Source organism: Haliotis asinina, chromosome 12 (genome assembly GCF_037392515.1).
Source record: "Haliotis asinina isolate JCU_RB_2024 chromosome 12, JCU_Hal_asi_v2, whole genome shotgun sequence".
Classification (NCBI taxonomy): domain Eukaryota; kingdom Metazoa; phylum Mollusca; class Gastropoda; order Lepetellida; family Haliotidae; genus Haliotis; species Haliotis asinina.
Genome location: NC_090291.1, coordinates 45361271 through 45374972, shown reverse-complemented (window position 1 = coordinate 45374972; position 13702 = coordinate 45361271). Strand labels below are relative to the sequence as shown.

General features: G+C 43.7%; 1 pseudogene; it reads left to right on the top strand.

Annotated features, from left to right (window-relative positions):
- Positions 1–13702, top strand: part of LOC137258870 (centrosomal protein of 192 kDa-like) — a 44692-nt pseudogene that overhangs the window by 26756 nt on the left and 4234 nt on the right.

Sequence of the window (13702 nt, the reverse complement as noted above, 5' to 3'; positions counted from 1 at the left end):
GGTGGGCCAAGCGAGTCTTCTTTTTCACTCGGCACTTCGCTGAGGCAGGTGTGGGAACGTATAGCTTCCGTCCTGATGGAGATCGTGGTTGCTTCGGCGACACCTGACCCCGAGGAATTCCGTCTACCGGGTGAGGCTTTTGCCCCAGTCAAGGTGGTGGATTCTCGGTTGCGCATCCTCCCGTCTATTTTGTCAGAGGTTATTAACCCTCTTTTAACAGGTGCGCGGTCACGCTTCTATTTACCGGAGCTAGACCGGTGTTACCTCATGGGTGATCTTAGCCTGTATAACCCTCCAGTGGTCGATGACTGTATCTATGCATCGGTCGCCCTGGGGGGTTCCTCGGGCAGCTCTTTAGCTTTGGCTAAACAAGGGCGGCGCCTGCCTCCATTTACTTCCAACGTTACTGCCCTCAAATCGGATTATAGGTCGTTTGAGGAGCATCACCGTAATGCAGCTCAATGGCTTAAAGTCACAATACACGCCGCATATACTTCGGTATTGCAGAGTCAGCTTGTGGACGGCGGCGGTGTCGAGGAGGAGTGTGCCTCCCCTACACTCGCACAGCAGCTTACGAAGGTGCAGTCACATCTGGCACAGGACTCAATCAGGTCCTCGGCGTGACAGATGATGTCGGCAGTTATGGGCCTCCGTAGGCTGTGGCTGTCCATGGCACGGTATTCGCCGGCCACTCAACAAGCGCTTCTGTCACTGCCCTTCCGGATGGGATCTACTCTCTTCCCGGGAGCGGCATCGGTGGTCTGGGAGGCCGCGGAGGCTGTGTCTACCTTCAAGGAGTCTAAGCCCTTGTTAGAACAGCCTCATATTTCTCGTGCACGGCCCCCGGCGCTTACCTCCACTTATCCTTCGGCTCCGGCCAAGGACTCTGCTAAGTGGGCACAGCCCTTGCAGGCGCGGAAGGGTAGGGGTAAGGGTAGGTGGCAAAGCCAAGGCTGCGACGCCCCAGCAGCCTTTTCCGAGGAAGGGGAAGTCGGCCCCGGTTTTCCAGTAAGTCATCTTCCGGAGCCCTTGCAAGTGAACCCGAATCAAGCAGTCGGAGCACTGCAGACGTCGGGTATTCATTGCCTCTTGCCAAACCTTCCTGTCGGACTGGGAAAAAGTAACCTCCAACCCCTGGGTCCTATCCACACTCAGGGACAGCCACTTACCGCAGTGGAAGAGAGACCCGCCTCCCTTTTCCGGAATCCGGCGCACTCCTGTGCTGGTAGTTCCGGAGAAAGCCGAGGTTCTCCGCGCCGAGGTCCAGTCTTTACTGGACAAGGCGGCCATCGAGGTGGTTCCGGGGGGTCAGGAACAAGAGGGATTTTACTCCACTTATTTCCTGGTCACCAAAAAGGATGAAGGGTTCAGGCCGATTCTCAATCTAAAACGTTTGAACACTATGCAGCAGGTACCGTCATTCAAGATGGAGACACTACGGTCAGTGATCTCATCTGTAGAAAGAGGCGACTGGCTTACGTCCATCGATCTCAAGGATGCGTACCTGCATGTCCCGATGCATCCCGAGTTCAGGAAGTTCCTGCAGTTTTCCTTCGACGGGGTATGCTATCAGTTTCGGGTGCTTCCCTTCTGCATCGCTACGGCTCCGAGGGTATTCACCAAGCTTATGTTAATCCCAGCGCAAGTGGCCAGGTCACAGGGCAGGTGTTGTCACCTGTACCTGGACGATTGGCTTATACCAGCACTTGCCGTTCACTTGAGTCGAGACGCAACATTTGCCATAATGTGTATTCTCACCAGGTTGGGCTGGATTATCAACCTCAAGAAGTCAGACCTAGTTCCTACACAGGATCTGATTTTCTTAGGCGCACGGTTCGACACAGCGAGAGGCCACGTCTCCCTGTCGCCGGATCGGATCTCCAAAGTTCAGAGAATTGTTCTGCAATTCCTCGAGTCCCCCTCTACTTCGGCTCGGGTCTGGCTCCAGTTGCTAGGCAACATGGAAGTGATGGTGGACGTTGTTTGGAGGGCGCGGTTGAGGATGCGACCCATTCAGTACTTGGCGCGGATGTGGTCCCATGGCCGGAGTTGCGAGATGATTCTTCTCACTCCGGTTACGGTGGTGGACAGTGGTAGGGAATCTATCCAGGGGGTTACCCCTGGACACTCCCTCACCAACTCTCTCGATTCAGACGGACGCTTCCCTCACAGGGTGGGATGGCGTACTGGGCGCTCATTCAGTTTCGGGTCTCTGGTTACAGCACAAAACGCACCTGCACATCAATGTGCTCGAATTGAGAACTGTCCGGCAAGTGTTCCAACACTTTCGGGAGACGATTCGAGGCTGTGTGGTGCGTCTAGAGATGGACAACCAGACGGCCATGACCTATATCCTGAAACAGGGCGGTACGGTTTCTCCGTCCCTCCTAGAAGAGGCGTGGCACTTTCTACAGTGGTGCGACCGGTTCAATGTTCGGGTGTGTCCCGTGTATCTCCCGGGGGTGGACAATGTTCGAGCAGACGCGCTCTCTCGACGTGTTCTAGCTCCACACAACTGACTGGTTGTCCGGTCCTCTTTTTCACAAGCGATCGTCTCTTTCTCTCCAGCTGTTAACGTGGAAGGCTGCCTTTCTTGTGGCGGTAACGTCCGGCAGGCAGGTAGGTGACATTCATGGAATGTCAGCGGATCCTGCCTTGACCGTCTTTCACAAAAACAGGGTCAGTATTAGACTGACGGACTCTTAGTGTCCTAAGATCGCAGGCGCTTTTCATGTTACAGCGCCTATCGAGCTCCCTAAGCTCATGCAGCTTCCCTCGCCTGGTACCTCTCTTCGACGTGCTCACGTCTTAGATGTCCGTAAGACCCTTAGGGCTTATATCAAATGAACTGCTGATATCCGAAAAGATACCCAGTTGTTTTCTTGTTATGGCGCGGGGAGAGCTGGTCTGCCGGTGAACAAGCAAACCATATCTAGGTGGCTTGTCTCTGCCATTTGTATGGCGTATACTCATGACAGTTTCAGATCTCATGTTTTTCTGATCACTCCATTAGATTTCATCTCTAAAATCACTGGTAAATCGCAGGGAGCATGCTAATGTCATTTGCTGTGTCATCCGCGCTGTGATATTGCTTAAATATTGCTAAAAGTAGTTTAAAAACTAAACTTACTCAAGCACATTATGTTTGGCAGTTACGTGGCACAGTTCTCAAATTATAATACTGGTCCATCTCTTCCACAATAAAGATTTGACATCAAATAGTGCAGGATATTTATGTTATAGTGGAGATATGATGCCTCAGGTAATCAAAGATTTTTCACATTTCATTCTGACTGTGGTGTCCATTACATTGTTTTCTGTTCTCTAGACCGTCGTGATTGCATTCAGCCCATCAAACCGTGAGGCTGCAATCTGTGCCCAGCACAAGGAAATAGTGGGAGCTGTTGCTTTCTACCATGGAGATGAGGTCAGCAGACAAAAGTACAGAAGGTATGCTTGCATTATAGTCACAGGAAACTGGAAGGAAGCCTTTGGGGGTTTGTTTACATGATTTACCATATTTAAACACATTGGTACAGTGATTGAACTGAAATATGAGCTTAACATGAGTACATGGGTATGTTCTAAAAACACACTGTTGCTGTACTAATGTGATTTATGTGTGAAAGTACTTAATGGTTAAAACTTCCACTCATCATGCTGAAGATCAAGGTATGATTCCCAACATGAGATTAATGTGTGAAGCCCTTTTCTGGTGTCACACCCTGTGATATTGCTGAAACAGTGCTGGAAGCAGCATGAAATCAGTCTCACTCATTCACTGACATTTAGAAAGTCACATGCAACACAGTTATCACTTGTTCATGATGTATAAAATGCATTGGTGACTGTGAAAAACAAATAAGCAAAACTGTAAGTGTATAGTTGCAAATCAAAAGTGCAAAATTTTGTACTTGGGTTTACCTCCCTCGAAACGAATCAGTCGCGATACTGAACCCAGTCAGGGCTGGTGGGTATACACTCAGGTTTTAGAGAGTGTTGTCATTGGCTACTGGTTCATTTGCTGATACGCTTAGCCAGCTCTTTGTTTATGGCTTGTAAGCCCGATAGATGTTTATTTCAAATTGCAAATTAATAAAATTAAAGTAATTAAAGTTGTACGTTACATGTTGTCATTAGCAGATAGGCAGGCAGGGAGACATATAGGTGTCAATAAACCAGATGTTCAGTTTTCTGTGTCTGCTTATCACAATCAACATGGTTTGACAGCAAGGACAGGAAGACCCTCCTGACAACCCCTACAAGACCGTCTAAGACCAAGCAAAAAGCTATGGTCTTTGTTTGTGATTTCAATCCAATGAACATAGAGCTCAATGCCATTATCTGGAAGCGATGGCATCTGCTATCCGGATCAGAAATATGCCAAAAAGTGTTAAACTCACCCCACATTATGGCCTACAGGAGGAAGAAAACCCTGAAGGATTATCTAGTACGTGCCTCACTAGAATACCCCAAGAACATGCCACAAGTCAGTGGCCAGGTAGTCACATTCCTTGACAACCCATGCAACAAACACAGCTGCAAAATCTGCATCGTAATGAATCGTTCAGACACTTTATACAGCACAGTGTCTGGTGTCAAATACCGTAAACGACGGTACAGGTGCACCAACAAAAATGTGGTCTATCTACTTACCTGCAAAAAATGCAAAAAAAAACAATGTGTAGGGGAAACCAAAAGATGTTTCAAAACAAGGTTGAATGAACACTATACTGACATCACACACAACAGAGATAAACCTGTTGCAATCCACTTCAACTCAGAAAAACATGGCAAATCAGATCTCACCTATGAGATCATCGCACAACTCAGAGAGGACCCTGAGCTTGTTAGCACCAGAGGAGATCACTTGAACTGAGGTGGATATTCAGACTCCACACGTTCGCCCCTCAAGGCCTCAATGACAAGATAGTCGGCTAAGGTATCCCCCTAGTCCTATTTATCTATGTATCTGCTCTGATACCTAAGCCACTATGTAGTAGACACACACGGCACCCACAGTCATTATGATGCGGCCCCTCTATGACGCAACTCCATGATGTCATCTGCCGACTCTAACGTTTCCACTGATAATCGGAAGCAATTTTACAATGTCTACCTTCACCAGTCATCTGTGTCAAGGAACATTTTCCAGAAAAGACAGCCTGACACGGCAGCTGAGGACCAAACATGGCAACAGCCGATATGAATGTCTCATCTGTAGCAAAGTCTACAAAAGAAAAGATGATTGGCTAAAACATTTTCGCCAAAACCTTGAACAATACACGTCAGAGAATCCCAGGAACTTTGTGGATCAAATCAAGATCACAACCACTGTTATGCCAAATCAACGCAACAGGGGAATTACTCCAGTGGAAGGGTCCCCGGCCACTGCGCAGCCAGCCGCCTTTAGCAGTATACCCATCATAGCGGAATCTAAAGTGATCCACTTTATACCTAATCATCACTTGCAACACAGGCCATTTGACACCATCTACTACAGACTCATACCCATACCGCCTTTCATGAACTGGGATGATCCAAAGCTCATGGAGGATCTCGTAACAGAGCCACGGCCAGTATACCGACCGCAATGCCGGGAGGATCTGTGGAGTTGCCCACACAGGAAGGATGCCACCCTACAACCAAAGGGAGGGAGTACCTATCACTAGCCCCAAGTGCCAAAAACTCACATCCAAGCTGCCAGCGTAACAAGACAAGCTGGCAAAATAAACTGTGGCATTGGTAACAATGATTACCAATTATTTTAAGCTGTCCACTCTGCCCGGACCAGACATTTCTAGTCCACAGTGTGTATACCACTCTGACTTATGGAAACATAAGTCATCTTACATGATTAAACTCTGTCAATTTTCAACCTTATTTGTTTGATTTCGTCCTCTCCTTATACCTTAAGGAGGGGCCCCCGAGCCTATCAAACCAATAGGCCACCATTCTTGTTTCCTTTCCACAAAAAAACGAAACAATTTATCACTGTAATACTTTATTACAATACCATAATAGCAATACACAACATACATCCATTATCGGTGTACACATTGGCCAATCTTTATAACAGTATAAATACATGTGCCGAATATCATCAAGCATATTCACATATGCCTTTAAAATCATAGTCAAGCCACCCGGCATTCCATAGCCTCACCGGCATAACCCCGTCGGCAAAAACACAGGACTACCAAATCAACTTGGATCCTTGCCAGTGGCACCAGCACAATCCCGCTGGCGGTTGAACCACTGCCAAACACACACAATGGTTACTGACGTCATAACATCAGTCATCAACACTTGTCCACTGTGACATCACACAACAGCCACACATACAGGGTATATAAAGGGCTGCACAGCTAATGCAGAATGGTCTGATGAGTTCACTTAGAACGAAACTGGTCACCCCCCTGCTACTAAAACAGGGCCCACCGTCAGTTTCACATCTCTTGCGTTCCTTGAAACACAGTTTTAGACATTGATCCTCATATGTTTGGGTACTTGTTGCAGGGGTATTCGACGTGAACGCTTGTCAAAGCCTCTGAAGTCTGTGGAGAACCTAGGGATGAAGGACATCAACTTTGATGTCAGATACACTGATGAGGAGATTGCTGCGGTACTTGGTGAAGGTACAGAGCTTGTATGAGTGATAACTAGCCTGACTGGCTAGTGAATTTTTATGAGTAATTTTGTAAAATTATCACTCTCTCCAACTTGTTAAGTTGTAACACACTTTTAGGTCATGCATGATTTAGGCCTAAAAATAATGTTAAGTATATTAGCAGCTTGATGATGAACCTTCATTCAAATTTTGAGCTTGTGAATTATTTTTTGAGAATAGCTTACCTGACTGGCTAGCAAAAAGTAATTTCACACACTGCTCCATAACACAGGACCATCAGCTGAATTATTTTCCCCACCTTTGACTGACAGTGAAGCCGATGAAGTTATGTAAAGCTATGTGTTCAGAAAATACTTGTGCAGATTGTGTTCATGTAACGAAGGAAAGGTGACTCTGCTTTTCAAATTTCTGATTGCTTTTCTGGTCCAGTTCTCATGGATTTCACCAAGATTCCATCACTTTCATCTTTCCTTGCACACATGACATGTGAAGGTCCATGTTAGAATTGGCCTTCAGCAATCCATGCTTGTTGTGAGAGGTGACTGAAAAGGATTGGGTGGTCATGCTTGTTCTCTTGGTTGTCATTTTTTCACAGTTGCATAAGTCAGTGCTCATGCTGTTGATCACTGGATTGTCAGTGTCAGACTCAGTTATTTACAGACAGCCACCATATGGCTGGAATATTGCTGAGTGTGATGTTTAGCAACAGCACAACATGTAGCTCAAACTGTTTGATGTAACTTAAATCAACTTAAGCCCAGTCACTTCCTCTTTTATGCTTTCATGTCCATCTGTATGTGCATCCATATCAGTCTAATACAGTGGATGTTCTTATACATTTTAATACTGTCTTTAGTTAAGTGTACAAAACCATCTTCTCCCTTCCAGCTAAGGGTATGGCTGACAGTGCCAACGACCTGCAGTTGTTCTACAGCGCCATCTCCAAGACAACACTAGCACTGATAGGAGAGCCCAGCGTGTATGACTCCCTGCCAATGCAGACCCCACCCCAACACCGCACCTATTCCAGTCTGGACATATACCCCACCTCCCACCCCAGGTTGCAGAAAGTCACAGGGGACATGGCAAACTCTGACAAATCCCCAAACACTGAACCCAGCAGGTGAGTGAGTCAGCTCGGATATTAGCCCCAGTCTCACAAAGAGTCCACTTGTACAAGGCTTGGAAAATTGAATTGGTGACTTTTTGTGGGGGCTGTCATGTTTGCTATTTAATAGATGGGTACAGTGTACACAATCACTTGATTGTCTGGTCCAGACTGCTTATTTACAGAACTTGTGGCAGTTTAATTTAGACATATTGTGTGTCGTGCTTTTTTAAAGTATGTCAGTATATCTTCAGATTGTCATGGTGCCATTTTATTTTCATAATAAATATTGTGTATGCGACAATATGACCCTAACTTCAACTCACACCTGTAAATATACAGGTATTATTGACTGTTACTCATCTGTTGTTACACTGATACAGGGACTACGGCTCCAAGTATGGTGTGAGTAAGATTTACCACAGTCAGACACAGCCTGTGTCCACTGAGAAGGATGAGGACTGGGAACTGCAGCCCGATCAGCTGATCCTTACCCTGCCTCCACGTAAGTTTAGTCGTCAGACTGAGTCAGCTTTAGGCAGGAGGCAAACCACTGTAATTTTCTTTGTATGTTTTAAATATTTTGTTTACAAGTTCTAATTCTTTTGTAAATTATTACGATATTTTTAACAACTTTTTATAATCAGGTCCTTCACAAGCCCCTTCACAAACGTTTCTCTGTATATTTAGGCTTTGAAACTGTATTTGGTTTATTCATTTATTTACTTAGAAATTCTTTATTTAGAAATTCAGTGAATCTGATACCAGCAATTGTGTTTCTAAAATGTTGTAATGGAAATCTGATCTGAGTTCAACCATGTTTGTTACAAGAGAATTCCTTTGAATACCATACCTGTTACATAATCCATGTCCTATGCTGTAGCTGTGCTCACTCTATTAACATCCGTACGGTTGCAACAGTTCTCTTCAGTTAGTGTTTTGGATAATAGTCTTTTATTACAAAATGTAGAGACTCTGAGATGAAATATTTCTGTGTTGCAGGTGGTGAGGAAATTCCGTCTCGTTCCTTCCAGATTCTTAACTTTGCCAGAAGGAAGATGAAGTAAGTATTGGAAGACCTGTGATCTTGGCGTGTACTCTCCATATGTTGGAATGAGTGTTGGCAGAAACTCTTTATTGCTTAGATGTAGCTTCAGTTTGGTACATCTGAAGAGATGTTTGGGCCAAAATGCATATGAAGTGACTTTACAGTAATGTCACTGTAGCTATTTAAGGTACTCAGTCTAATGTAACGGCACAGTAAGTTGAAAAGCAGCCTAAAATGCTGAATTTCACTATTCCAAGGTGTGTTTTTAAAGCAGCCATCATCCACAGGTTGAATCCCAGGCTCGGTTGTTATTACTTCTTTGCTTGGCATTCTAGAAGTTGAGGAGGTGAAGAATGAGGACATATATCCATACAAATTGTCCTCAGGCTTCAGTTGTTAATACTCTAGTTCGCAATCACAATTACTAGATTTTTCTCAAAAGTTATAAAAGCTGTATCACATCAGACCATGCTCCCACCTAGAAGAGACGTTCTGTGATAAGAATGTGGAATACAATGTTACTACCAACTTACTGTTTCCTTCCAGCTTCGACCTCTGCTGGCCAGGCCACTGTGTGCATGTCTCTCCCAAACAGGGAACAGTGAACCCCAGGTGAATGTATGCCCTTTCTCTCACATGGAGAGAATGAGCATATATCTCTTTTGGATCAATGAAAATCTGAAGTTAATAGGAATATTTATATGATTGCATCATCTATGACTCATGAGTCATACTTCATTTGTCACAATGATTTCAGAATTTGTATTTGAGACAGTTAAAACAATGAGTGTAGAGATCTATGGATCCAGACTACATTGCACAGAGGACAGTATTTCTTGTGCAGTATATGCCATATGCTTGTTATACGTGGTTGATGCATGTCATTGAATTCCATTTTTATGGCCCGATGCTCATAATATCAGTCATTGGGTTCTCTGGTCCAGACTCCATTTGTTTTCAAAAACATTTATCGACAATCAGGAATCAGTATAACTTTATGGATAACAGCTTCTGGTTTATTTATTAGTGATGTTTGAAAGTATGTTCTTATTGCAGCTTTATAACATGGAAAGAATCTACACTGAAACGTCAGTCTATGCTATAAATAAGAAGTTGTCATCTGTAAGGTCCTATGCTTTATTATCAATTCTTCACAAACTACTGTCGTGTATCTGGAATTTTACTGCGCTTAACCTTTAGCAATGACCCCTTAACTACACTTCATTGATATATGTTTGTACATATAGGAGTACCTCCGAGCTGCGTGTGAGTCCACTCTCGTGTCTGCATGACAGGCAGGACCTGCTGCCCTGGAGTGGAACCATTCAGGTCAACTGTGATAACCAATACAAGGTGAGATGTTGTCACTCAGCTGAATATCATTGATTGACATCTTGTGATTTTAGTTATTGTGCATTTCAAAACATGTTATTTTAATCCTGTAAATATTTTCTTATGATCTATGGCTGATTTGTGCAAAAATCACCAACATCTGAAGGATTGATCTAACTCCATTTTGGGTCCATTCAGTAAGCAAAAGTACTGTAAGTTCCCACAGTTCAAAGTATAGTGATCTACCTTAAGTTGCTGGTCTCTCCAATCTAGTTATAATTCTCTATCTCTCAGGGATGGCAATTTTCCGTGAATTCATGGAAATATTCAGATTTAAATGCAAGTTGATCGATCCTAGACCTGGATGGGGGCTTGCAGCCCCCAGACTGACAGCCGATTTTCAGCTGAAGTCACTTTCACCTGTTGCCATCCTTGATCTCTGAACTTCTAGTTATTTTACAGTCCTTCTTCGACAGATTTATTCAAAATAAACTATAACGATGTGGCTGAAATGTCGCTTATGTGACTGACGATTAATCGCTCGCTCACTCGCTCATCACTTCTCACCAACTCAGTATGTTGTCCATATCTTCACCCACAGGTAATCATTGCAGTGATTATTTGGTCTTGGAATCATTAGGAGTATGGGTAACCTAGTCGTTAAAAGTATCTGTTGGTCAGGCCTACTCTCAGTTCCCTAAATGGGTACATACTGAAAGTGGCTAGAACAACTACTCACCTGCTCGTGCTGAAGAAACAACCAAACTGGTTGATACAAATTCTTTCACATTTGTAATTATTGATCATGCACAGAGTGATCTCCCTTTGACTGCTTGGGGGATTTTTAAACTCTGCCAGCCTGTTAAATGAGGTCTTCCACGACATTTGAAATAGATTCCAACATGAATGATATTGACCTGAACTATATCACTACCTCTTCAGATACTGAAGCTGCAGATACGTGCGGATGTAATGCAAGACCGCTGTAGTGATGTATCACTGTCCAGCACGTCCCTCGTCCCTCTGACCAACCAGTCAGCTGCGCATTCAATCAACCTCCCTGACATGTCCCTTGACCTCAGCAAGGATGTGAAGCTGGCCAATACCCAGATCAAGTTCCTGAACACAAGGATAGGGGAGCACTGTGGTAAGAACCCAAACAAGTAGCTGTGTAGCTCCTGGTTCATCTCTGTGGCACTATCAAGACGATGTAGAGGTTTTAAGTCATAAGAACAGGTTTACGTTAGTTTAAAAGTTAACTCTGTGATAAAGCATTTGCTAATTAGTTTGGTCCCTAAAAGTGTCTGTGGGGAGGCCTAGTGAAAGCCGAGGTTCAATTTCCCTGTCATGATATTGCTGTAATACAGTGGAAGCTGTCTTATTCGGATCCTAAGTAACTTGGTTTTCTATATATAATTCGGACCGAGTTGATCATCCCGTCAGAAGTTAACAATGTTATCATTACATATAGGCTAATTAATTCGGACTTCATGTAACTCGGATTTCGGACTGAAATCCTCCACCCTTTCAAGGTAATTTACTATGAAAACATCGCTAATTAGCTCGGACTAGCGGGATTGCCTGAGGCGGAAGTGCTTTGTGGTTAGCTGATTACCGACTTCAAACGGATTATCAGGTGTGATGATAACCAATTAAGAAAAGGAATTATCAAAGAAGTTCAGCAAGCTGACACGACTCAGTCAGTGTCATTTTGATGGTATGCGATTTTGTTATAAAAAGACGATACTCCAGTAATTTCTCATCAGTGACAAAATGCCTGAACCAAGGATACGTTGTATTTGTTGATTTCTGTGGAGAAAATTGAATCAGTTGCGCTTCCATACAAGGGCGTTACCCTGTGAAATAGCGAGTAACACAAAAACATGGTACGTCACTTCTAGTGCTCGTGTTTACGGACAAGAAATGAGTGTTGCATTGGAAACCACCGGACAAGAGAGCATTCTAAGAGTAAATTATTTATAAAAGATGAGGTGATATTTATTGACGGAATTACAGTTTTGATAATCTACTGATACACAATAATCTCCATGATCATCTATTGCGCTATTGCCCAGAAAAAACGTTACACCATGGTAAAAGTACCGTGCATGCGTATCTGCTGGTCAAGGGGGCTAACTCTTGACTCTCACCCGTCCAATGCAGACTCCTTGTAATTCGGACACAAAAGTTGGTCCCAGTTGAGTCCGATTTGGACAGCTTCCACTGCATTGCTAAAAGCAGTGTAAAACTTGAGCTCTCTCCCAGTACCAATGGTACTTGTTGTTCCCCAGCTTGGTGTTTGCGTTAAGGGTATACTGCTTGATCAGTTCGAAGTCAATATACTGTCTCTGATTAGCTTAGCCATGTGGAAATGTGCTTTCGACTGGAAAGTACAGACTATCACAGATGCATATTACTGTTATGTGAAGAAATATTGAATGCAGCATCACACCTCATTTCACTTCTGCTTTAATTTTCAATTCTCTATGCCCAAACTGTTTCTTTGTCATTCTTTGTTCTTTATCATGGAAAGTCAGACATTTAATGTATATTTACTTTATGGATTTCTTTGTAGTCAGCATGGTGTTTCATCAGAGTACATGTATGTCTTCCAGAGAGTTTGTTGGAGTTCACCAACACGGCCAGTGATCCCATCTCCTGGAATGTGTCCTCATTTGCCCCGGCTTATGTCAAGGTGGGAAACCTCATGCTGCTGCTGCAGTAACCATGGCAATGGAAAAATTGAAAATACATGCAATGCTACAGGAATAGTTAAAAAACGTATTTAAAAAAAAAACAAAAAAAAAACATCTTGATTCTTAAAGTGTAGGTAGGATATGAAGAGACAAAAAGATCTCAAAGCTTGCTGTTTCACAGTATTGGTGTCTCCATGAACACGTCAATCTAACCACTGGTTCTATATCAGAGATATTATCAGTGTGCTAAGTGACTGTGTGCAAGTGGATTCGGCTATTGAATTTGCTAATAACATTGAGGTATGAGTGATGTTTGGTGAAAAGTTAGTTTCAGGAATTCACTCATGCTAAAGTTTATTAAACCCATCCCTCATAATTCTTGCTTGTCATAAAGGTACAATGCATGAAGCCTATTTCTGATATCCACCATCATGATATTTGCTGGAATGTTACTAAAAGCGACATAAAACCAGACTCACTATTTCCTTTGCCAAGCATGTTATAGTTGGACTGTTGTTTTTGTTCTACAGGGAGTTGACCACAGTAGTGACGTGTACCGTGTCACCTATGCTGTCTTCCAGTTCACGGAAAAAACAGGGCAGCTCAAGCCAAGGGAGACTGCCAAGGTAGGTTGTCCATAGCCTTGTTCCAAGCACAGTTCATGTGCTTATATTGACAACTCAGCCCCAAATATGTAGAACCAATAAGAACAACTTGACCTATGAGTTAATGCTGGGATCCTGCCATTTGATATTTCCTCGGCCAGAGCCATAATACTGAAAATTTATCACAAACTCCAGTCAATTTTTCAAATGTTAAACCATCCTAAAAGCAGTAGATGTCATAAGCCTTTGCAGTGAATTTGTATGCAGTGTGGCCTTGCAGGA